Source organism: Schistocerca nitens, chromosome 2 (genome assembly GCF_023898315.1).
Source record: "Schistocerca nitens isolate TAMUIC-IGC-003100 chromosome 2, iqSchNite1.1, whole genome shotgun sequence".
NCBI lineage: Eukaryota > Metazoa > Arthropoda > Insecta > Orthoptera > Acrididae > Schistocerca > Schistocerca nitens.
The window spans coordinates 366976603-366996604 of NC_064615.1; the positions used below are offsets into that span (position 1 = coordinate 366976603).

Here is a 20002-nt window from a genome sequence, read left to right on the forward strand (position 1 = left end):
AATGAGAAACTCTTAGCCACACTGGACTCGCATTCGGGAGGACGACGGTTCAATCCCGTCTCCAGCCATCCTGATTTAGGTTTTCCGTGATTTCCCTAAATCGTTTCAGGCAAATGCCGGGATGGTTCCTTTGAAAGGGCACGGCCGATTTCCTTCCCCATCCTTCCCTAACCCGAGCTTGCGCTCCGTCTCTAATGACCTCGTTGTCGACGGGACGTTAAACAACACTAACCTAACCTAACCTCTTAGCCACGCTCAGTCTTACGTCCCACCCATTGGTTGTTGCCGTCGCTAGTAAGATGAAGGTAGACTGTCGCACAATCAAGCTGAATCTCCACTCACGGTGCACATATTCCGCAAAGACAACCTTGTTTTCCGTTGCAAGAAAAATTACCGTCTGCCTTTCTACCGAATTCCACCTACGTACTTTACTGGTGCCGGATTCTTGTTATATCCACGTGATATAACAGGCGTCTTACTCTTCATTGAGGAGCTGCAACCGGGACTGAGTTCTACCTACTCTTCAGCACGGTCAAAATGGCAGGGCTCGTCCGGGATTTGAACCCGGGACCTCCTGCACCCAAAGCAGGAATCATACCCCTAGACCAACGAGCCACCTGCCCGCACCACTCAAGCTAATCACAAGTAGTGCATCTCCCAGGGAACACAAACTTTCACGTGAATTCGCAAGATAAGCGCTTTCTGCAGGCAGCACTCACCACTGATGAGAAGAATATTAAAGGCGCCGAATAAAAAGCGAAATAACTTCATTGAACTCTGCTTATGAACAGCCGGCAGTGCCTCAGTTTCCGTATGTGGCTTCTCAGGGTTAAGAGAAGGCGAATGCACTAAACAAAATAACATCGGGAAAGCAAGCACCAACTCATAATGAAAATATTGAAGAATATACTGCAAGCAAAACTTCCAGAAGACGAATACTGAAGACGCCACAGACAAAAGAATTATTCTATGCAGCAACGATCATCTAGGAAGCGTGAATTGCATGTGCCGCTCCACCACACAACTTCTTTTGATACTGTTTTACTTATTCTAAATTTTCATTACCTGATCGTCTCTAGAATACTGTGTGATTATCACGTGGTTTCCTCCTTCCAACAGCGATAGTGGTAAGTAAATCGACTACAAAATCTTTCAAAGTAGGTCAGACACCAAAAAAAAAAAAAAAAAATCGGAGCTGCGTGCAGCTCATGTCATTCTGCTTCAAAGGTAATTCAGCGGCTGGGAGTAGTGGCGTACTCCTGTAATCCAAGCTTCCGGGAGGCCGTTGTGTGGGAGAGATCTGGAAACAACTACAGATTCGGCCGTTTCACGAGCTCAGGAACGGCCGCGGTACTTTCATCGAGCTCTGCAGATCGACAGATGACAGTGTGGAAATTTCGGCAAGCGGTGGCTAAGGGTTAAGAGAAGCCGAACGCACTAAACACAAGAACGTCGGGAAACCGAAGCACGTAACTATAAGATTGCGGAATGCAGTGCAAAAGCAAAACTTCGAGAAGACCAACTCTGAAGCCATCGGCGCGCTAGGAGTTACTCCGCGCAGCAGCAATCATCTAGGAAGAGCGAGACGGGGGTGTCGCTCGACCACACAATAAATTTTTACTTAATCCAAATTTGCAATACCGGTTCGTCACTAGAATACTGCGCCTTGGTTCTTCCAAAAGCGATAGTAATAAGCACGTCGACTGCAGCGTCATTTAGGGTAGTGAGTCAGACATGGAGAGGATAAAAGGCGGGTGGAATGTGCAACGACAGGGGGCATTGCAGGGCGGGCGCCGACTCCTTGCGCTGTGGCGCCGGCGGCGGCCTGGAGGGGCTGGGGCTGCTGGTGCCTCCATGTAGAGCTGGCTGCCGCCGAGCCCAGGCGCCGTGCCGCTAACGAAGCGATCGCCTTTGGTGACATCTTTTGCAATAACGACTGCGCGAATCGACGGTATCTCGTAAGGAAAGAAAGAGCAGCAGATGCTGCTGAGGACTCTCCCTCGAGCGTTTCCGATGACTTCTTGAGCTCTTATTCGACATGGCATTCAGGCAGTCAAGGGTGCTGTCGATTGTTTCACACGAATGCGAAATACCGGCATTGTGCGTTTCCGCAAAGTGATTTTTACGCCACAATGGCGATCGTCCTACAAGTTGTATCACATGTGGAGGGCAGAGCGTAGCAGTTTCCGTGGTGTAGCGGTTATAACGTCTGCCTAACACGCACAAGGTCCCCGGTTCGATTGCGGGCGGAAACAAGTTTTCGTCGCACTCAGCAAGACACTTGCTACGATCTCTACTGTGACCATTTAAATCAACTTCAAACGTTCCACCAGCAGGGTGCACATGGCTCAAATGAAACTGTTTCAGAACTGGTTGTCGGATTTAGCGCTGACTTGGAGGCCTGGAAATGCGCGAAACAGCCGCCGCCATGCGGTTTGTTAGCACACCGTTGTACAAAACGCAAGGGCTCGTCCGGGATTTGAACCCGGGACCTCCTGCACCCGAAGCAGGAATCATACCCCTAGACCAACGAGCCTGTTCGTTCCGAAAACACACTGCATGTGAATGACGCCACCGTTGATGGTCTCACCATGTACGGCTGCAGCTCACCCAGCGTTCTCTCTGGCTGTCGCGGTTGGATTGTTTTCATCGACTTCTTGTACTATAGGAACCTCACGAATCGGAGGGAGCTCGTAGCCGATGCCCTTGCTAACACAGAAGGAAAACTGTTGCTACCACGAGTCTCCGGGTGGCACATCAGACGAACCGTCGTTTCCGTGGTGTAGCGGCTATCACGTCTGCTTTACACGCAGAAGGTCCCCGGTTCGATCCCGGGCGGGAACACAACAATTTTAATCCGTATATCGGATTTCATTTCCGGGATGACCTCACGGATGCGTATGCAGAGACAATCAATGTCATATTCTAGATGGATAGGGCGTCATTTTACTGTCAAATACTGTTGCTCTCTTATTGCACCGGTATTTGGTAACTGAGAACGCCCCTAGCTCCATTATGGCTGGCAAAATATACAACCCGGTTCTTCAGGGCTACTTCAGGTGCGCTTCCTACTGGCTATCCTGAGCTCGCGCTACTCGCCTTGTCACGGCTGTGACAAAGTGTGAAGGTAACTAATAATGAGAAACTCTTAGCCACGCTCAGTCTTACGTCCCACCCATTGGTTGTTGCCGTCGCTAGTAAGATGAAGGTAGACTGTCGCACAATCAAGCTGAATCTCCACTCACGGTGCACATATTCCGCAAAGACAACCTTGTTTTCCGTTGCAAGAAAAATTACCGTCTGCCTTTCTACCGAATTCCACCTACGTACTTTACTGGTGCCGGATTCTTGTTATATCCACGTGATATAACAGGCGTCTTACTCTTCATTGAGGAGCTGCAACCGGGACTGAGTTCCACCTACTCTTCAGCACGGTCAAAATGGCAGGGCTCGTCCGGGATTTGAACCCGGGACCTCCTGCACCCAAAGCAGGAATCATACCCCTAGACCAACGAGCCACCTGCCCGCACCACTCAAGCTAATCACAAGTAGTGCATCTCCCAGGGAACACAAACTTTCACGTGAATTCGCAAGATAAGCGCTTTCTGCAGGCAGCACTCACCACTGATGAGAAGAATATTAAAGGCGCCGAATAAAAAGCGAAATAACTTCATCGAACTCTGCTTATGAACAGCCGGCAGTGCCTCAGTTTCCGTATGTGGTTTCTCAGGGTTAAGAGAAGGCGAATGCACTAAACAAAATAACATCGGGAAAGCAAGCACCAACTCATAATGAAAATATTGAAGAATATACTGCAAGCAAAACTTCCAGAAGACGAATACTGAAGACGCCACAGACAAAAGAATTATTCTATGCAGCAACGATCATCTAGGAAGCGTGAATTGCATGTGCCGCTCCACCACACAACTTCTTTTGATACTGTTTTACTTATTCTAAATTTTCATTACCTGATCGTCTCTAGAATACTGTGTGATTATCACGTGGTTTCCTCCTTCCAACAGCGATAGTGGTAAGTAAATCGACTACAAAATCTTTCAAAGTAGGTCAGACACCAAAAAAAAAAAAAAAAAAAAAAAATCGGAGCTGCGTGTAGCTCATGTCATTCTGCTTCAAAGGTAATTCAGCGGCTGGGAGTAGTGGCGTACTCCTGTAATCCAAGCTTCCGGGAGGCCGTTGTGTGGGAGAGATCTGGAAACAACTACAGATTCGGCCGTTTCACGAGCTCAGGAACGGCCGCGGTACTTTCATCGAGCTCTGCAGATCGACAGATGACAGTGTGGAAATTTCGGCAAGCGGTGGCTAAGGGTTAAGAGAAGCCGAACGCACTAAACACAAGAACGTCGGGAAACCGAAGCACGTAACTATAAGATTGCGGAATGCAGTGCAAAAGCAAAACTTCGAGAAGACCAACTCTGAAGCCATCGGCGCGCTAGGAGTTACTCCGCGCAGCAGCGATCATCTAGGAAGAGCGAGACGGGGGTGTCGCTCGACCACACAATAAATTTTTACTTAATCCAAATTTGCAATACCGGTTCGTCACTAGAATACTGCGCCTTGGTTCTTCCAAAAGCGATAGTAATAAGCACGTCGACTGCAGCGTCATTTAGGGTAGTGAGTCAGACATGGAGAGGATAAAAGGCGGGTGGAATGTGCAACGACAGGGGGCATTGCAGGGCGGGCGCCGACTCCTTGCGCTGTGGCGCCGGCGGCGGCCTGGAGGGGCTGGGGCTGCTGGTGCCTCCATGTAGAGCTGGCTGCCGCCGAGCCCAGGCGCCGTGCCGCTAACGAAGCGATCGCCTTTGGTGACATCTTTTGCAATAACGACTGCGCGAATCGACGGTATCTCGTAAGGAAAGAAAGAGCAGCAGATGCTGCTGAGGACTCTCCCTCGAGCGTTTCCGATGACTTCTTGAGCTCTTATTCGACATGGCATTCAGGCAGTCAAGGGTGCTGTCGATTGTTTCACACGAATGCGAAATACCGGCATTGTGCGTTTCCGCAAAGTGATTTTTACGCCACAATGGCGATCGTCCTACAAGTTGTATCACATGTGGAGGGCAGAGCGTAGCAGTTTCCGTGGTGTAGCGGTTATAACGTCTGCCTAACACGCACAAGGTCCCCGGTTCGATTGCGGGCGGAAACAAGTTTTCGTCGCACTCAGCAAGACACTTGCTACGATCTCTACTGTGACCATTTAAATCAACTTCAAACGTTCCACCAGCAGGGTGCACATGGCTCAAATGAAACTGTTTCAGAACTGGTTGTCGGATTTAGCGCTGACTTGGAGGCCTGGAAATGCGCGAAACAGCCGCCGCCATGCGGTTTGTTAGCACACCGTTGTACAAAACGCAAGGGCTCGTCCGGGATTTGAACCCGGGACCTCCTGCACCCGAAGCAGGAATCATACCCCTAGACCAACGAGCCTGTTCGTTCCGAAAACACACTGCATGTGAATGACGCCACCGTTGATGGTCTCACCATGTACGGCTGCAGCTCACCCAGCGTTCTCTCTGGCTGTCGCGGTTGGATTGTTTTCATCGACTTCTTGTACTATAGGAACCTCACGAATCGGAGGGAGCTCGTAGCCGATGCCCTTGCTAACACAGAAGGAAAACTGTTGCTACCACGAGTCTCCGGGTGGCACATCAGACGAACCGTCGTTTCCGTGGTGTAGCGGTTATCACGTCTGCTTTACACGCAGAAGGTCCCCGGTTCGATCCGGGGCGGGAACACAACAATTTTAATCCGTATATCGGATTTCATTTCCGGGATGACCTCACGGATGCGTATGCAGAGACAATCAATGTCATATTCTAGATGGATAGGGCGTCATTTTACTGTCAAATACTGTTGCTCTCTTATTGCACCGGTATTTGGTAACTGAGAACGCCCCTAGCTCCATTATGGCTGGCAAAATATACAACCCGGTTCTTCAGGGCTACTTCAGGTGCGCTTCCTACTGGCTATCCTGAGCTCGCGCTACTCGCCTTGTCACGGCTGTGACAAAGTGTGAAGGTAACTAATAATGAGAAACTCTTAGCCACGCTCAGTCTTACGTCCCACCCATTGGTTGTTGCCGTCGCTAGTAAGATGAAGGTAGACTGTCGCACAATCAAGCTGAATCTCCACTCACGGTGCACATATTCCGCAAAGACAACCTTGTTTTCCGTTGCAAGAAAAATTACCGTCTGCCTTTCTACCGAATTCCACCTACGTACTTTACTGGTGCCGGATTCTTGTTATATCCACGTGATATAACAGGCGTCTTACTCTTCATTGAGGAGCTGCAACCGGGACTGAGTTCCACCTACTCTTCAGCACGGTCAAAATGGCAGGGCTCGTCCGGGATTTGAACCCGGGACCTCCTGCACCCAAAGCAGGAATCATACCCCTAGACCAACGAGCCACCTGCCCGCACCACTCAAGCTAATCACAAGTAGTGCATCTCCCAGGGAACACAAACTTTCACGTGAATTCGCAAGATAAGCGCTTTCTGCAGGCAGCACTCACCACTGATGAGAAGAATATTAAAGGCGCCGAATAAAAAGCGAAATAACTTCATCGAACTCTGCTTATGAACAGCCGGCAGTGCCTCAGTTTCCGTATGTGGTTTCTCAGGGTTAAGAGAAGGCGAATGCACTAAACAAAATAACATCGGGAAAGCAAGCACCAACTCATAATGAAAATATTGAAGAATATACTGCAAGCAAAACTTCCAGAAGACGAATACTGAAGACGCCACAGACAAAAGAATTATTCTATGCAGCAACGATCATCTAGGAAGCGTGAATTGCATGTGCCGCTCCACCACACAACTTCTTTTGATACTGTTTTACTTATTCTAAATTTTCATTACCTGATCGTCTCTAGAATACTGTGTGATTATCACGTGGTTTCCTCCTTCCAACAGCGATAGTGGTAAGTAAATCGACTACAAAATCTTTCAAAGTAGGTCAGACACCAAAAAAAAAAAAAAAAAAAATCGGAGCTGCGTGCAGCTCATGTCATTCTGCTTCAAAGGTAATTCAGCGGCTGGGAGTAGTGGCGTACTCCTGTAATCCAAGCTTCCGGGAGGCCGTTGTGTGGGAGAGATCTGGAAACAACTACAGATTCGGCCGTTTCACGAGCTCAGGAACGGCCGCGGTACTTTCATCGAGCTCTGCAGATCGACAGATGACAGTGTGGAAATTTCGGCAAGCGGTGGCTAAGGGTTAAGAGAAGCCGAACGCACTAAACACAAGAACGTCGGGAAACCGAAGCACGTAACTATAAGATTGCGGAATGCAGTGCAAAAGCAAAACTTCGAGAAGACCAACTCTGAAGCCATCGGCGCGCTAGGAGTTACTCCGCGCAGCAGCGATCATCTAGGAAGAGCGAGACGGGGGTGTCGCTCGACCACACAATAAATTTTTACTTAATCCAAATTTGCAATACCGGTTCGTCACTAGAATACTGCGCCTTGGTTCTTCCAAAAGCGATAGTAATAAGCACGTCGACTGCAGCGTCATTTAGGGTAGTGAGTCAGACATGGAGAGGATAAAAGGCGGGTGGAATGTGCAACGACAGGGGGCATTGCAGGGCGGGCGCCGACTCCTTGCGCTGTGGCGCCGGCGGCGGCCTGGAGGGGCTGGGGCTGCTGGTGCCTCCATGTAGAGCTGGCTGCCGCCGAGCCCAGGCGCCGTGCCGCTAACGAAGCGATCGCCTTTGGTGACATCTTTTGCAATAACGACTGCGCGAATCGACGGTATCTCGTAAGGAAAGAAAGAGCAGCAGATGCTGCTGAGGACTCTCCCTCGAGCGTTTCCGATGACTTCTTGAGCTCTTATTCGACATGGCATTCAGGCAGTCACGGGTGCTGTCGATTGTTTCACACGAATGCGAAATACCGGCATTGTGCGTTTCCGCAAAGTGATTTTTACGCCACAATGGCGATCGTCCTACAAGTTGTATCACATGTGGAGGGCAGAGCGTAGCAGTTTCCGTGGTGTAGCGGTTATAACGTCTGCCTAACACGCACAAGGTCCCCGGTTCGATTGCGGGCGGAAACAAGTTTTCGTCGCACTCAGCAAGACACTTGCTACGATCTCTACTGTGACCATTTAAATCAACTTCAAACGTTCCACCAGCAGGGTGCACATGGCTCAAATGAAACTGTTTCAGAACTGGTTGTCGGATTTAGCGCTGACTTGGAGGCCTGGAAATGCGCGAAACAGCCGCCGCCATGCGGTTTGTTAGCACACCGTTGTACAAAACGCAAGGGCTCGTCCGGGATTTGAACCCGGGACCTCCTGCACCCGAAGCAGGAATCATACCCCTAGACCAACGAGCCTGTTCGTTCCGAAAACACACTGCATGTGAATGACGCCACCGTTGATGGTCTCACCATGTACGGCTGCAGCTCACCCAGCGTTCTCTCTGGCTGTCGCGGTTGGATTGTTTTCATCGACTTCTTGTACTATAGGAACCTCACGAATCGGAGGGAGCTCGTAGCCGATGCCCTTGCTAACACAGAAGGAAAACTGTTGCTACCACGAGTCTCCGGGTGGCACATCAGACGAACCGTCGTTTCCGTGGTGTAGCGGTTATCACGTCTGCTTTACACGCAGAAGGTCCCCGGTTCGATCCGGGGCGGGAACACAACAATTTTAATCCGTATATCGGATTTCATTTCCGGGATGACCTCACGGATGCGTATGCAGAGACAATCAATGTCATATTCTAGATGGATAGGGCGTCATTTTACTGTCAAATACTGTTGCTCTCTTATTGCACCGGTATTTGGTAACTGAGAACGCCCCTAGCTCCATTATGGCTGGCAAAATATACAACCCGGTTCTTCAGGGCTACTTCAGGTGCGCTTCCTACTGGCTATCCTGAGCTCGCGCTACTCGCCTTGTCACGGCTGTGACAAAGTGTGAAGGTAACTAATAATGAGAAACTCTTAGCCACGCTCAGTCTTACGTCCCACCCATTGGTTGTTGCCGTCGCTAGTAAGATGAAGGTAGACTGTCGCACAATCAAGCTGAATCTCCACTCACGGTGCACATATTCCGCAAAGACAACCTTGTTTTCCGTTGCAAGAAAAATTACCGTCTGCCTTTCTACCGAATTCCACCTACGTACTTTACTGGTGCCGGATTCTTGTTATATCCACGTGATATAACAGGCGTCTTACTCTTCATTGAGGAGCTGCAACCGGGACTGAGTTCCACCTACTCTTCAGCACGGTCAAAATGGCAGGGCTCGTCCGGGATTTGAACCCGGGACCTCCTGCACCCAAAGCAGGAATCATACCCCTAGACCAACGAGCCACCTGCCCGCACCACTCAAGCTAATCACAAGTAGTGCATCTCCCAGGGAACACAAACTTTCACGTGAATTCGCAAGATAAGCGCTTTCTGCAGGCAGCACTCACCACTGATGAGAAGAATATTAAAGGCGCCGAATAAAAAGCGAAATAACTTCATCGAACTCTGCTTATGAACAGCCGGCAGTGCCTCAGTTTCCGTATGTGGTTTCTCAGGGTTAAGAGAAGGCGAATGCACTAAACAAAATAACATCGGGAAAGCAAGCACCAACTCATAATGAAAATATTGAAGAATATACTGCAAGCAAAACTTCCAGAAGACGAATACTGAAGACGCCACAGACAAAAGAATTATTCTATGCAGCAACGATCATCTAGGAAGCGTGAATTGCATGTGCCGCTCCACCACACAACTTCTTTTGATACTGTTTTACTTATTCTAAATTTTCATTACCTGATCGTCTCTAGAATACTGTGTGATTATCACGTGGTTTCCTCCTTCCAACAGCGATAGTGGTAAGTAAATCGACTACAAAATCTTTCAAAGTAGGTCAGACACCAAAAAAAAAAAAAAAAAAAATCGGAGCTGCGTGCAGCTCATGTCATTCTGCTTCAAAGGTAATTCAGCGGCTGGGAGTAGTGGCGTACTCCTGTAATCCAAGCTTCCGGGAGGCCGTTGTGTGGGAGAGATCTGGAAACAACTACAGATTCGGCCGTTTCACGAGCTCAGGAACGGCCGCGGTACTTTCATCGAGCTCTGCAGATCGACAGATGACAGTGTGGAAATTTCGGCAAGCGGTGGCTAAGGGTTAAGAGAAGCCGAACGCACTAAACACAAGAACGTCGGGAAACCGAAGCACGTAACTATAAGATTGCGGAATGCAGTGCAAAAGCAAAACTTCGAGAAGACCAACTCTGAAGCCATCGGCGCGCTAGGAGTTACTCCGCGCAGCAGCGATCATCTAGGAAGAGCGAGACGGGGGTGTCGCTCGACCACACAATAAATTTTTACTTAATCCAAATTTGCAATACCGGTTCGTCACTAGAATACTGCGCCTTGGTTCTTCCAAAAGCGATAGTAATAAGCACGTCGACTGCAGCGTCATTTAGGGTAGTGAGTCAGACATGGAGAGGATAAAAGGCGGGTGGAATGTGCAACGACAGGGGGCATTGCAGGGCGGGCGCCGACTCCTTGCGCTGTGGCGCCGGCGGCGGCCTGGAGGGGCTGGGGCTGCTGGTGCCTCCATGTAGAGCTGGCTGCCGCCGAGCCCAGGCGCCGTGCCGCTAACGAAGCGATCGCCTTTGGTGACATCTTTTGCAATAACGACTGCGCGAATCGACGGTATCTCGTAAGGAAAGAAAGAGCAGCAGATGCTGCTGAGGACTCTCCCTCGAGCGTTTCCGATGACTTCTTGAGCTCTTATTCGACATGGCATTCAGGCAGTCACGGGTGCTGTCGATTGTTTCACACGAATGCGAAATACCGGCATTGTGCGTTTCCGCAAAGTGATTTTTACGCCACAATGGCGATCGTCCTACAAGTTGTATCACATGTGGAGGGCAGAGCGTAGCAGTTTCCGTGGTGTAGCGGTTATAACGTCTGCCTAACACGCACAAGGTCCCCGGTTCGATTGCGGGCGGAAACAAGTTTTCGTCGCACTCAGCAAGACACTTGCTACGATCTCTACTGTGACCATTTAAATCAACTTCAAACGTTCCACCAGCAGGGTGCACATGGCTCAAATGAAACTGTTTCAGAACTGGTTGTCGGATTTAGCGCTGACTTGGAGGCCTGGAAATGCGCGAAACAGCCGCCGCCATGCGGTTTGTTAGCACACCGTTGTACAAAACGCAAGGGCTCGTCCGGGATTTGAACCCGGGACCTCCTGCACCCGAAGCAGGAATCATACCCCTAGACCAACGAGCCTGTTCGTTCCGAAAACACACTGCATGTGAATGACGCCACCGTTGATGGTCTCACCATGTACGGCTGCAGCTCACCCAGCGTTCTCTCTGGCTGTCGCGGTTGGATTGTTTTCATCGACTTCTTGTACTATAGGAACCTCACGAATCGGAGGGAGCTCGTAGCCGATGCCCTTGCTAACACAGAAGGAAAACTGTTGCTACCACGAGTCTCCGGGTGGCACATCAGACGAACCGTCGTTTCCGTGGTGTAGCGGCTATCACGTCTGCTTTACACGCAGAAGGTCCCCGGTTCGATCCCGGGCGGGAACACAACAATTTTAATCCGTATATCGGATTTCATTTCCGTGATGACCTCACGGATGCGTATGCAGAGACAATCAATGTCATATTCTAGATGGATAGGGCGTCATTTTACTGTCAAATACTGTTGCTCTCTTATTGCACCGGTATTTGGTAACTGAGAACGCCCCTAGCTCCATTATGGCTGGCAAAATATACAACCCGGTTCTTCAGGGCTACTTCAGGTGCGCTTCCTACTGGCTATCCTGAGCTCGCGCTACTCGCCTTGTCACGGCTGTGACAAAGTGTGAAGGTAACTAATAATGAGAAACTCTTAGCCACGCTCAGTCTTACGTCCCACCCATTGGTTGTTGCCGTCGCTAGTAAGATGAAGGTAGACTGTCGCACAATCAAGCTGAATCTCCACTCACGGTGCACATATTCCGCAAAGACAACCTTGTTTTCCGTTGCAAGAAAAATTACCGTCTGCCTTTCTACCGAATTCCACCTACGTACTTTACTGGTGCCGGATTCTTGTTATATCCACGTGATATAACAGGCGTCTTACTCTTCATTGAGGAGCTGCAACCGGGACTGAGTTCTACCTACTCTTCAGCACGGTCAAAATGGCAGGGCTCGTCCGGGATTTGAACCCGGGACCTCCTGCACCCAAAGCAGGAATCATACCCCTAGACCAACGAGCCACCTGCCCGCACCACTCAAGCTAATCACAAGTAGTGCATCTCCCAGGGAACACAAACTTTCACGTGAATTCGCAAGATAAGCGCTTTCTGCAGGCAGCACTCACCACTGATGAGAAGAATATTAAAGGCGCCGAATAAAAAGCGAAATAACTTCATCGAACTCTGCTTATGAACAGCCGGCAGTGCCTCAGTTTCCGTATGTGGTTTCTCAGGGTTAAGAGAAGGCGAATGCACTAAACAAAATAACATCGGGAAAGCAAGCACCAACTCATAATGAAAATATTGAAGAATATACTGCAAGCAAAACTTCCAGAAGACGAATACTGAAGACGCCACAGACAAAAGAATTATTCTATGCAGCAACGATCATCTAGGAAGCGTGAATTGCATGTGCCGCTCCACCACACAACTTCTTTTGATACTGTTTTACTTATTCTAAATTTTCATTACCTGATCGTCTCTAGAATACTGTGTGATTATCACGTGGTTTCCTCCTTCCAACAGCGATAGTGGTAAGTAAATCGACTACAAAATCTTTCAAAGTAGGTCAGACACCAAAAAAAAAAAAAAAAAAATCGGAGCTGCGTGTAGCTCATGTCATTCTGCTTCAAAGGTAATTCAGCGACTGGGAGTAGTGGCGTACTCCTGTAATCCAAGCTTCCGGGAGGCCGTTGTGTGGGAGAGATCTGGAAACAACTACAGATTCGGCCGTTTCACGAGCTCAGGAACGGCCGCGGTACTTTCATCGAGCTCTGCAGATCGACAGATGACAGTGTGGAAATTTCGGCAAGCGGTGGCTAAGGGTTAAGAGAAGCCGAACGCACTAAACACAAGAACGTCGGGAAACCGAAGCACGTAACTATAAGATTGCGGAATGCAGTGCAAAAGCAAAACTTCGAGAAGACCAACTCTGAAGCCATCGGCGCGCTAGGAGTTACTCCGCGCAGCAGCGATCATCTAGGAAGAGCGAGACGGGGGTGTCGCTCGACCACACAATAAATTTTTACTTAATCCAAATTTGCAATACCGGTTCGTCACTAGAATACTGCGCCTTGGTTCTTCCAAAAGCGATAGTAATAAGCACGTCGACTGCAGCGTCATTTAGGGTAGTGAGTCAGACATGGAGAGGATAAAAGGCGGGTGGAATGTGCAACGACAGGGGGCATTGCAGGGCGGGCGCCGACTCCTTGCGCTGTGGCGCCGGCGGCGGCCTGGAGGGGCTGGGGCTGCTGGTGCCTCCATGTAGAGCTGGCTGCCGCCGAGCCCAGGCGCCGTGCCGCTAACGAAGCGATCGCCTTTGGTGACATCTTTTGCAATAACGACTGCGCGAATCGACGGTATCTCGTAAGGAAAGAAAGAGCAGCAGATGCTGCTGAGGACTCTCCCTCGAGCGTTTCCGATGACTTCTTGAGCTCTTATTCGACATGGCATTCAGGCAGTCAAGGGTGCTGTCGATTGTTTCACACGAATGCGAAATACCGGCATTGTGCGTTTCCGCAAAGTGATTTTTACGCCACAATGGCGATCGTCCTACAAGTTGTATCACATGTGGAGGGCAGAGCGTAGCAGTTTCCGTGGTGTAGCGGTTATAACGTCTGCCTAACACGCACAAGGTCCCCGGTTCGATTGCGGGCGGAAACAAGTTTTCGTCGCACTCAGCAAGACACTTGCTACGATCTCTACTGTGACCATTTAAATCAACTTCAAACGTTCCACCAGCAGGGTGCACATGGCTCAAATGAAACTGTTTCAGAACTGGTTGTCGGATTTAGCGCTGACTTGGAGGCCTGGAAATGCGCGAAACAGCCGCCGCCATGCGGTTTGTTAGCACACCGTTGTACAAAACGCAAGGGCTCGTCCGGGATTTGAACCCGGGACCTCCTGCACCCGAAGCAGGAATCATACCCCTAGACCAACGAGCCTGTTCGTTCCGAAAACACACTGCATGTGAATGACGCCACCGTTGATGGTCTCACCATGTACGGCTGCAGCTCACCCAGCGTTCTCTCTGGCTGTCGCGGTTGGATTGTTTTCATCGACTTCTTGTACTATAGGAACCTCACGAATCGGAGGGAGCTCGTAGCCGATGCCCTTGCTAACACAGAAGGAAAACTGTTGCTACCACGAGTCTCCGGGTGGCACATCAGACGAACCGTCGTTTCCGTGGTGTAGCGGCTATCACGTCTGCTTTACACGCAGAAGGTCCCCGGTTCGATCCCGGGCGGGAACACAACAATTTTAATCCGTATATCGGATTTCATTTCCGGGATGACCTCACGGATGCGTATGCAGAGACAATCAATGTCATATTCTAGATGGATAGGGCGTCATTTTACTGTCAAATACTGTTGCTCTCTTATTGCACCGGTATTTGGTAACTGAGAACGCCCCTAGCTCCATTATGGCTGGCAAAATATACAACCCGGTTCTTCAGGGCTACTTCAGGTGCGCTTCCTACTGGCTATCCTGAGCTCGCGCTACTCGCCTTGTCACGGCTGTGACAAAGTGTGAAGGTAACTAATAATGAGAAACTCTTAGCCACGCTCAGTCTTACGTCCCACCCATTGGTTGTTGCCGTCGCTAGTAAGATGAAGGTAGACTGTCGCACAATCAAGCTGAATCTCCACTCACGGTGCACATATTCCGCAAAGACAACCTTGTTTTCCGTTGCAAGAAAAATTACCGTCTGCCTTTCTACCGAATTCCACCTACGTACTTTACTGGTGCCGGATTCTTGTTATATCCACGTGATATAACAGGCGTCTTACTCTTCATTGAGGAGCTGCAACCGGGACTGAGTTCCACCTACTCTTCAGCACGGTCAAAATGGCAGGGCTCGTCCGGGATTTGAACCCGGGACCTCCTGCACCCAAAGCAGGAATCATACCCCTAGACCAACGAGCCACCTGCCCGCACCACTCAAGCTAATCACAAGTAGTGCATCTCCCAGGGAACACAAACTTTCACGTGAATTCGCAAGATAAGCGCTTTCTGCAGGCAGCACTCACCACTGATGAGAAGAATATTAAAGGCGCCGAATAAAAAGCGAAATAACTTCATCGAACTCTGCTTATGAACAGCCGGCAGTGCCTCAGTTTCCGTATGTGGTTTCTCAGGGTTAAGAGAAGGCGAATGCACTAAACAAAATAACATCGGGAAAGCAAGCACCAACTCATAATGAAAATATTGAAGAATATACTGCAAGCAAAACTTCCAGAAGACGAATACTGAAGACGCCACAGACAAAAGAATTATTCTATGCAGCAACGATCATCTAGGAAGCGTGAATTGCATGTGCCGCTCCACCACACAACTTCTTTTGATACTGTTTTACTTATTCTAAATTTTCATTACCTGATCGTCTCTAGAATACTGTGTGATTATCACGTGGTTTCCTCCTTCCAACAGCGATAGTGGTAAGTAAATCGACTACAAAATCTTTCAAAGTAGGTCAGACACCAAAAAAAAAAAAAAAAAAAAAATCGGAGCTGCGTGTAGCTCATGTCATTCTGCTTCAAAGGTAATTCAGCGGCTGGGAGTAGTGGCGTACTCCTGTAATCCAAGCTTCCGGGAGGCCGTTGTGTGGGAGAGATCTGGAAACAACTACAGATTCGGCCGTTTCACGAGCTCAGGAACGGCCGCGGTACTTTCATCGAGCTCTGCAGATCGACAGATGACAGTGTGGAAATTTCGGCAAGCGGTGGCTAAGGGTTAAGAGAAGCCGAACGCACTAAACACAAGAACGTCGGGAAACCGAAGCACGTAACTATAAGATTGCGGAATGCAGTGCAAAAGCAAAACTTCGAGAAGACCAACTCTGAAGCCATCGGCGCGCTAGGAGTTACTCCGCGCAGCAGCGATCATCTAGGAAGAGCGAGACGGGGGTGTCGCTCGACCACACAATAAATTTTTACTTAATCCAAATTTGCAATACCGGTTCGTCACTAGAATACTGCGCCTTGGTTCTTCCAAAAGCGATAGTAATAAGCACGTCGACTGCAGCGTCATTTAGGGTAGTGAGTCAGACATGGAGAGGATAAAAGGCGGGTGGAATGTGCAACGACAGGGGGCATTGCAGGGCGGGCGCCGACTCCTTGCGCTGTGGCGCCGGCGGCGGCCTGGAGGGGCTGGGGCTGCTGGTGCCTCCATGTAGAGCTGGCTGCCGCCGAGCCCAGGCGCCGTGCCGCTAACGAAGCGATCGCCTTTGGTGACATCTTTTGCAATAACGACTGCGCGAATCGACGGTATCTCGTAAGGAAAGAAAGAGCAGCAGATGCTGCTGAGGACTCTCCCTCGAGCGTTTCCGATGACTTCTTGAGCTCTTATTCGACATGGCATTCAGGCAGTCAAGGGTGCTGTCGATTGTTTCACACGAATGCGAAATACCGGCATTGTGCGTTTCCGCAAAGTGATTTTTACGCCACAATGGCGATCGTCCTACAAGTTGTATCACATGTGGAGGGCAGAGCGTAGCAGTTTCCGTGGTGTAGCGGTTATAACGTCTGCCTAACACGCACAAGGTCCCCGGTTCGATTGCGGGCGGAAACAAGTTTTCGTCGCACTCAGCAAGACACTTGCTACGATCTCTACTGTGACCATTTAAATCAACTTCAAACGTTCCACCAGCAGGGTGCACATGGCTCAAATGAAACTGTTTCAGAACTGGTTGTCGGATTTAGCGCTGACTTGGAGGCCTGGAAATGCGCGAAACAGCCGCCGCCATGCGGTTTGTTAGCACACCGTTGTACAAAACGCAAGGGCTCGTCCGGGATTTGAACCCGGGACCTCCTGCACCCGAAGCAGGAATCATACCCCTAGACCAACGAGCCTGTTCGTTCCGAAAACACACTGCATGTGAATGACGCCACCGTTGATGGTCTCACCATGTACGGCTGCAGCTCACCCAGCGTTCTCTCTGGCTGTCGCGGTTGGATTGTTTTCATCGACTTCTTGTACTATAGGAACCTCACGAATCGGAGGGAGCTCGTAGCCGATGCCCTTGCTAACACAGAAGGAAAACTGTTGCTACCACGAGTCTCCGGGTGGCACATCAGACGAACCGTCGTTTCCGTGGTGTAGCGGCTATCACGTCTGCTTTACACGCAGAAGGTCCCCGGTTCGATCCCGGGCGGGAACACAACAATTTTAATCCGTATATCGGATTTCATTTCCGGGATGACCTCACGGATGCGTATGCAGAGACAATCAATGTCATATTCTAGATGGATAGGGCGTCATTTTACTGTCAAATACTGTTGCTCTCTTATTGCACCGGTATTTGGTAACTGAGAACGCCCCTAGCTCCATTATGGCTGGCAAAATATACAACCCGGTTCTTCAGGGCTACTTCAGGTGCGCTTCCTACTGGCTATCCTGAGCTCGCGCTACTCGCCTTGTCACGGCTGTGACAAAGTGTGAAGGTAACTAATAATGAGAAACTCTTAGCCACGCTCAGTCTTACGTCCCACCCATTGGTTGTTGCCGTCGCTAGTAAGATGAAGGTAGACTGTCGCACAATCAAGCTGAATCTCCACTCACGGTGCACATATTCCGCAAAGACAACCTTGTTTTCCGTTGCAAGAAAAATTACCGTCTGCCTTTCTACCGAATTCCACCTACGTACTTTACTGGTGCCGGATTCTTGTTATATCCACGTGATATAACAGGCGTCTTACTCTTCATTGAGGAGCTGCAACCGGGACTGAGTTCCACCTACTCTTCAGCACGGTCAAAATGGCAGGGCTCGTCCGGGATTTGAACCCGGGACCTCCTGCACCCAAAGCAGGAATCATACCCCTAGACCAACGAGCCACCTGCCCGCACCACTCAAGCTAATCACAAGTAGTGCATCTCCCAGGGAACACAAACTTTCACGTGAATTCGCAAGATAAGCGCTTTCTGCAGGCAGCACTCACCACTGATGAGAAGAATATTAAAGGCGCCGAATAAAAAGCGAAATAACTTCATCGAACTCTGCTTATGAACAGCCGGCAGTGCCTCAGTTTCCGTATGTGGTTTCTCAGGGTTAAGAGAAGGCGAATGCACTAAACAAAATAACATCGGGAAAGCAAGCACCAACTCATAATGAAAATATTGAAGAATATACTGCAAGCAAAACTTCCAGAAGACGAATACTGAAGACGCCACAGACAAAAGAATTATTCTATGCAGCAACGATCATCTAGGAAGCGTGAATTGCATGTGCCGCTCCACCACACAACTTCTTTTGATACTGTTTTACTTATTCTAAATTTTCATTACCTGATCGTCTCTAGAATACTGTGTGATTATCACGTGGTTTCCTCCTTCCAACAGCGATAGTGGTAAGTAAATCGACTACAAAATCTTTCAAAGTAGGTCAGACACCAAAAAAAAAAAAAAAAAAAAAAATCGGAGCTGCGTGTAGCTCATGTCATTCTGCTTCAAAGGTAATTCAGCGGCTGGGAGTAGTGGCGTACTCCTGTAATCCAAGCTTCCGGGAGGCCGTTGTGTGGGAGAGATCTGGAAACAACTACAGATTCGGCCGTTTCACGAGCTCAGGAACGGCCGCGGTACTTTCATCGAGCTCTGCAGATCGACAGATGACAGTGTGGAAATTTCGGCAAGCGGTGGCTAAGGGTTAAGAGAAGCCGAACGCACTAAACACAAGAACGTCGGGAAACCGAAGCACGTAACTATAAGATTGCGGAATGCAGTGCAAAAGCAAAACTTCGAGAAGACCAACTCTGAAGCCATCGGCGCGCTAGGAGTTACTCCGCGCAGCAGCGATCATCTAGGAAGAGCGAGACGGGGGTGTCGCTCGACCACACAATAAATTTTTACTTAATCCAAATTTGCAATACCGGTTCGTCACTAGAATACTGCGCCTTGGTTCTTCCAAAAGCGATAGTAATAAGCACGTCGACTGCAGCGTCATTTAGGGTAGTGAGTCAGACATGGAGAGGATAAAAGGCGGGTGGAATGTGCAACGACAGGGGGCATTGCAGGGCGGGCGCCGACTCCTTGCGCTGTGGCGCCGGCGGCGGCCTGGAGGGGCTGGGGCTGCTGGTGCCTCCATGTAGAGCTGGCTGCCGCCGAGCCCAGGCGCCGTGCCGCTAACGAAGCGATCGCCTTTGGTGACATCTTTTGCAATAACGACTGCGCGAATCGACGGTATCTCGTAAGGAAAGAAAGAGCAGCAGATGCTGCTGAGGACTCTCCCTCGAGCGTTTCCGATGACTTCTTGAGCTCTTATTCGACATGGCATTCAGGCAGTCAAGGGTGCTGTCGATTGTTTCACACGAATGCGAAATACCGGCATTGTGCGTTTCCGCAAAGTGATTTTTACGCCACAATGGCGATCGTCCTACAAGTTGTATCACATGTGGAGGGCAGAGCGTAGCAGTTTCCGTGGTGTAGCGGTTATAACGTCTGCCTAACACGCACAAGGTCCCCGGTTCGATTGCGGGCGGAAACAAGTTTTCGTCGCACTCAGCAAGACACTTGCTACGATCTCTACTGTGACCATTTAAATCAACTTCAAACGTTCCACCAGCAGGGTGCACATGGCTCAAATGAAACTGTTTCAGAACTGGTTGTCGGATTTAGCGCTGACTTGGAGGCCTGGAAATGCGCGAAACAGCCGCCGCCATGCGGTTTGTTAGCACACCGTTGTACAAAACGCAAGGGCTCGTCCGGGATTTGAACCCGGGACCTCCTGCACCCGAAGCAGGAATCATACCCCTAGACCAACGAGCCTGTTCGTTCCGAAAACACACTGCATGTG

General features: G+C 49.7%; 20 non-coding genes across 20 annotated transcripts; 6 read left to right on the forward strand and 14 right to left on the reverse strand.

Moving 5' to 3' along the window:
• Nucleotides 1-543: 543 nt before the first annotated feature.
• Trnap-ugg (transfer RNA proline (anticodon UGG)) lies at nt 544-615 on the reverse strand. Its single transcript has one exon. It is a non-coding gene; the product is annotated as a tRNA-Pro (tRNA).
• A 1849-nt stretch (nt 616-2464) lies between these two features.
• On the reverse strand, nt 2465-2536 carry Trnap-cgg (transfer RNA proline (anticodon CGG)). The gene has a single exon. It is a non-coding gene; the product is annotated as a tRNA-Pro (tRNA).
• Nucleotides 2537-2771: 235 nt separating this feature from the next.
• Trnav-uac (transfer RNA valine (anticodon UAC)) lies at nt 2772-2844 on the forward strand. The gene has a single exon. It is a non-coding gene; the product is annotated as a tRNA-Val (tRNA).
• A 602-nt stretch (nt 2845-3446) lies between these two features.
• Trnap-ugg (transfer RNA proline (anticodon UGG)) lies at nt 3447-3518 on the reverse strand. The gene has a single exon. It is a non-coding gene; the product is annotated as a tRNA-Pro (tRNA).
• A 1855-nt stretch (nt 3519-5373) lies between these two features.
• Trnap-cgg (transfer RNA proline (anticodon CGG)) lies at nt 5374-5445 on the reverse strand. Its single transcript has one exon. It is a non-coding gene; the product is annotated as a tRNA-Pro (tRNA).
• Nucleotides 5446-5680: 235 nt separating this feature from the next.
• Nucleotides 5681-5753, forward strand: Trnav-uac (transfer RNA valine (anticodon UAC)). The gene has a single exon. It is a non-coding gene; the product is annotated as a tRNA-Val (tRNA).
• A 602-nt stretch (nt 5754-6355) lies between these two features.
• On the reverse strand, nt 6356-6427 carry Trnap-ugg (transfer RNA proline (anticodon UGG)). The gene has a single exon. It is a non-coding gene; the product is annotated as a tRNA-Pro (tRNA).
• A 1851-nt stretch (nt 6428-8278) lies between these two features.
• On the reverse strand, nt 8279-8350 carry Trnap-cgg (transfer RNA proline (anticodon CGG)). The gene has a single exon. It is a non-coding gene; the product is annotated as a tRNA-Pro (tRNA).
• A 235-nt stretch (nt 8351-8585) lies between these two features.
• On the forward strand, nt 8586-8658 carry Trnav-uac (transfer RNA valine (anticodon UAC)). The gene has a single exon. It is a non-coding gene; the product is annotated as a tRNA-Val (tRNA).
• A 602-nt stretch (nt 8659-9260) lies between these two features.
• Trnap-ugg (transfer RNA proline (anticodon UGG)) lies at nt 9261-9332 on the reverse strand. Its single transcript has one exon. It is a non-coding gene; the product is annotated as a tRNA-Pro (tRNA).
• Nucleotides 9333-11183: 1851 nt separating this feature from the next.
• On the reverse strand, nt 11184-11255 carry Trnap-cgg (transfer RNA proline (anticodon CGG)). The gene has a single exon. It is a non-coding gene; the product is annotated as a tRNA-Pro (tRNA).
• Nucleotides 11256-11490: 235 nt separating this feature from the next.
• Trnav-uac (transfer RNA valine (anticodon UAC)) lies at nt 11491-11563 on the forward strand. Its single transcript has one exon. It is a non-coding gene; the product is annotated as a tRNA-Val (tRNA).
• Nucleotides 11564-12165: 602 nt separating this feature from the next.
• On the reverse strand, nt 12166-12237 carry Trnap-ugg (transfer RNA proline (anticodon UGG)). Its single transcript has one exon. It is a non-coding gene; the product is annotated as a tRNA-Pro (tRNA).
• A 1850-nt stretch (nt 12238-14087) lies between these two features.
• Nucleotides 14088-14159, reverse strand: Trnap-cgg (transfer RNA proline (anticodon CGG)). The gene has a single exon. It is a non-coding gene; the product is annotated as a tRNA-Pro (tRNA).
• A 235-nt stretch (nt 14160-14394) lies between these two features.
• Trnav-uac (transfer RNA valine (anticodon UAC)) lies at nt 14395-14467 on the forward strand. Its single transcript has one exon. It is a non-coding gene; the product is annotated as a tRNA-Val (tRNA).
• Nucleotides 14468-15069: 602 nt separating this feature from the next.
• Trnap-ugg (transfer RNA proline (anticodon UGG)) lies at nt 15070-15141 on the reverse strand. The gene has a single exon. It is a non-coding gene; the product is annotated as a tRNA-Pro (tRNA).
• A 1853-nt stretch (nt 15142-16994) lies between these two features.
• Trnap-cgg (transfer RNA proline (anticodon CGG)) lies at nt 16995-17066 on the reverse strand. The gene has a single exon. It is a non-coding gene; the product is annotated as a tRNA-Pro (tRNA).
• A 235-nt stretch (nt 17067-17301) lies between these two features.
• Trnav-uac (transfer RNA valine (anticodon UAC)) lies at nt 17302-17374 on the forward strand. The gene has a single exon. It is a non-coding gene; the product is annotated as a tRNA-Val (tRNA).
• A 602-nt stretch (nt 17375-17976) lies between these two features.
• Nucleotides 17977-18048, reverse strand: Trnap-ugg (transfer RNA proline (anticodon UGG)). Its single transcript has one exon. It is a non-coding gene; the product is annotated as a tRNA-Pro (tRNA).
• Nucleotides 18049-19902: 1854 nt separating this feature from the next.
• Trnap-cgg (transfer RNA proline (anticodon CGG)) lies at nt 19903-19974 on the reverse strand. Its single transcript has one exon. It is a non-coding gene; the product is annotated as a tRNA-Pro (tRNA).
• Nucleotides 19975-20002: the final 28 nt, after the last annotated feature.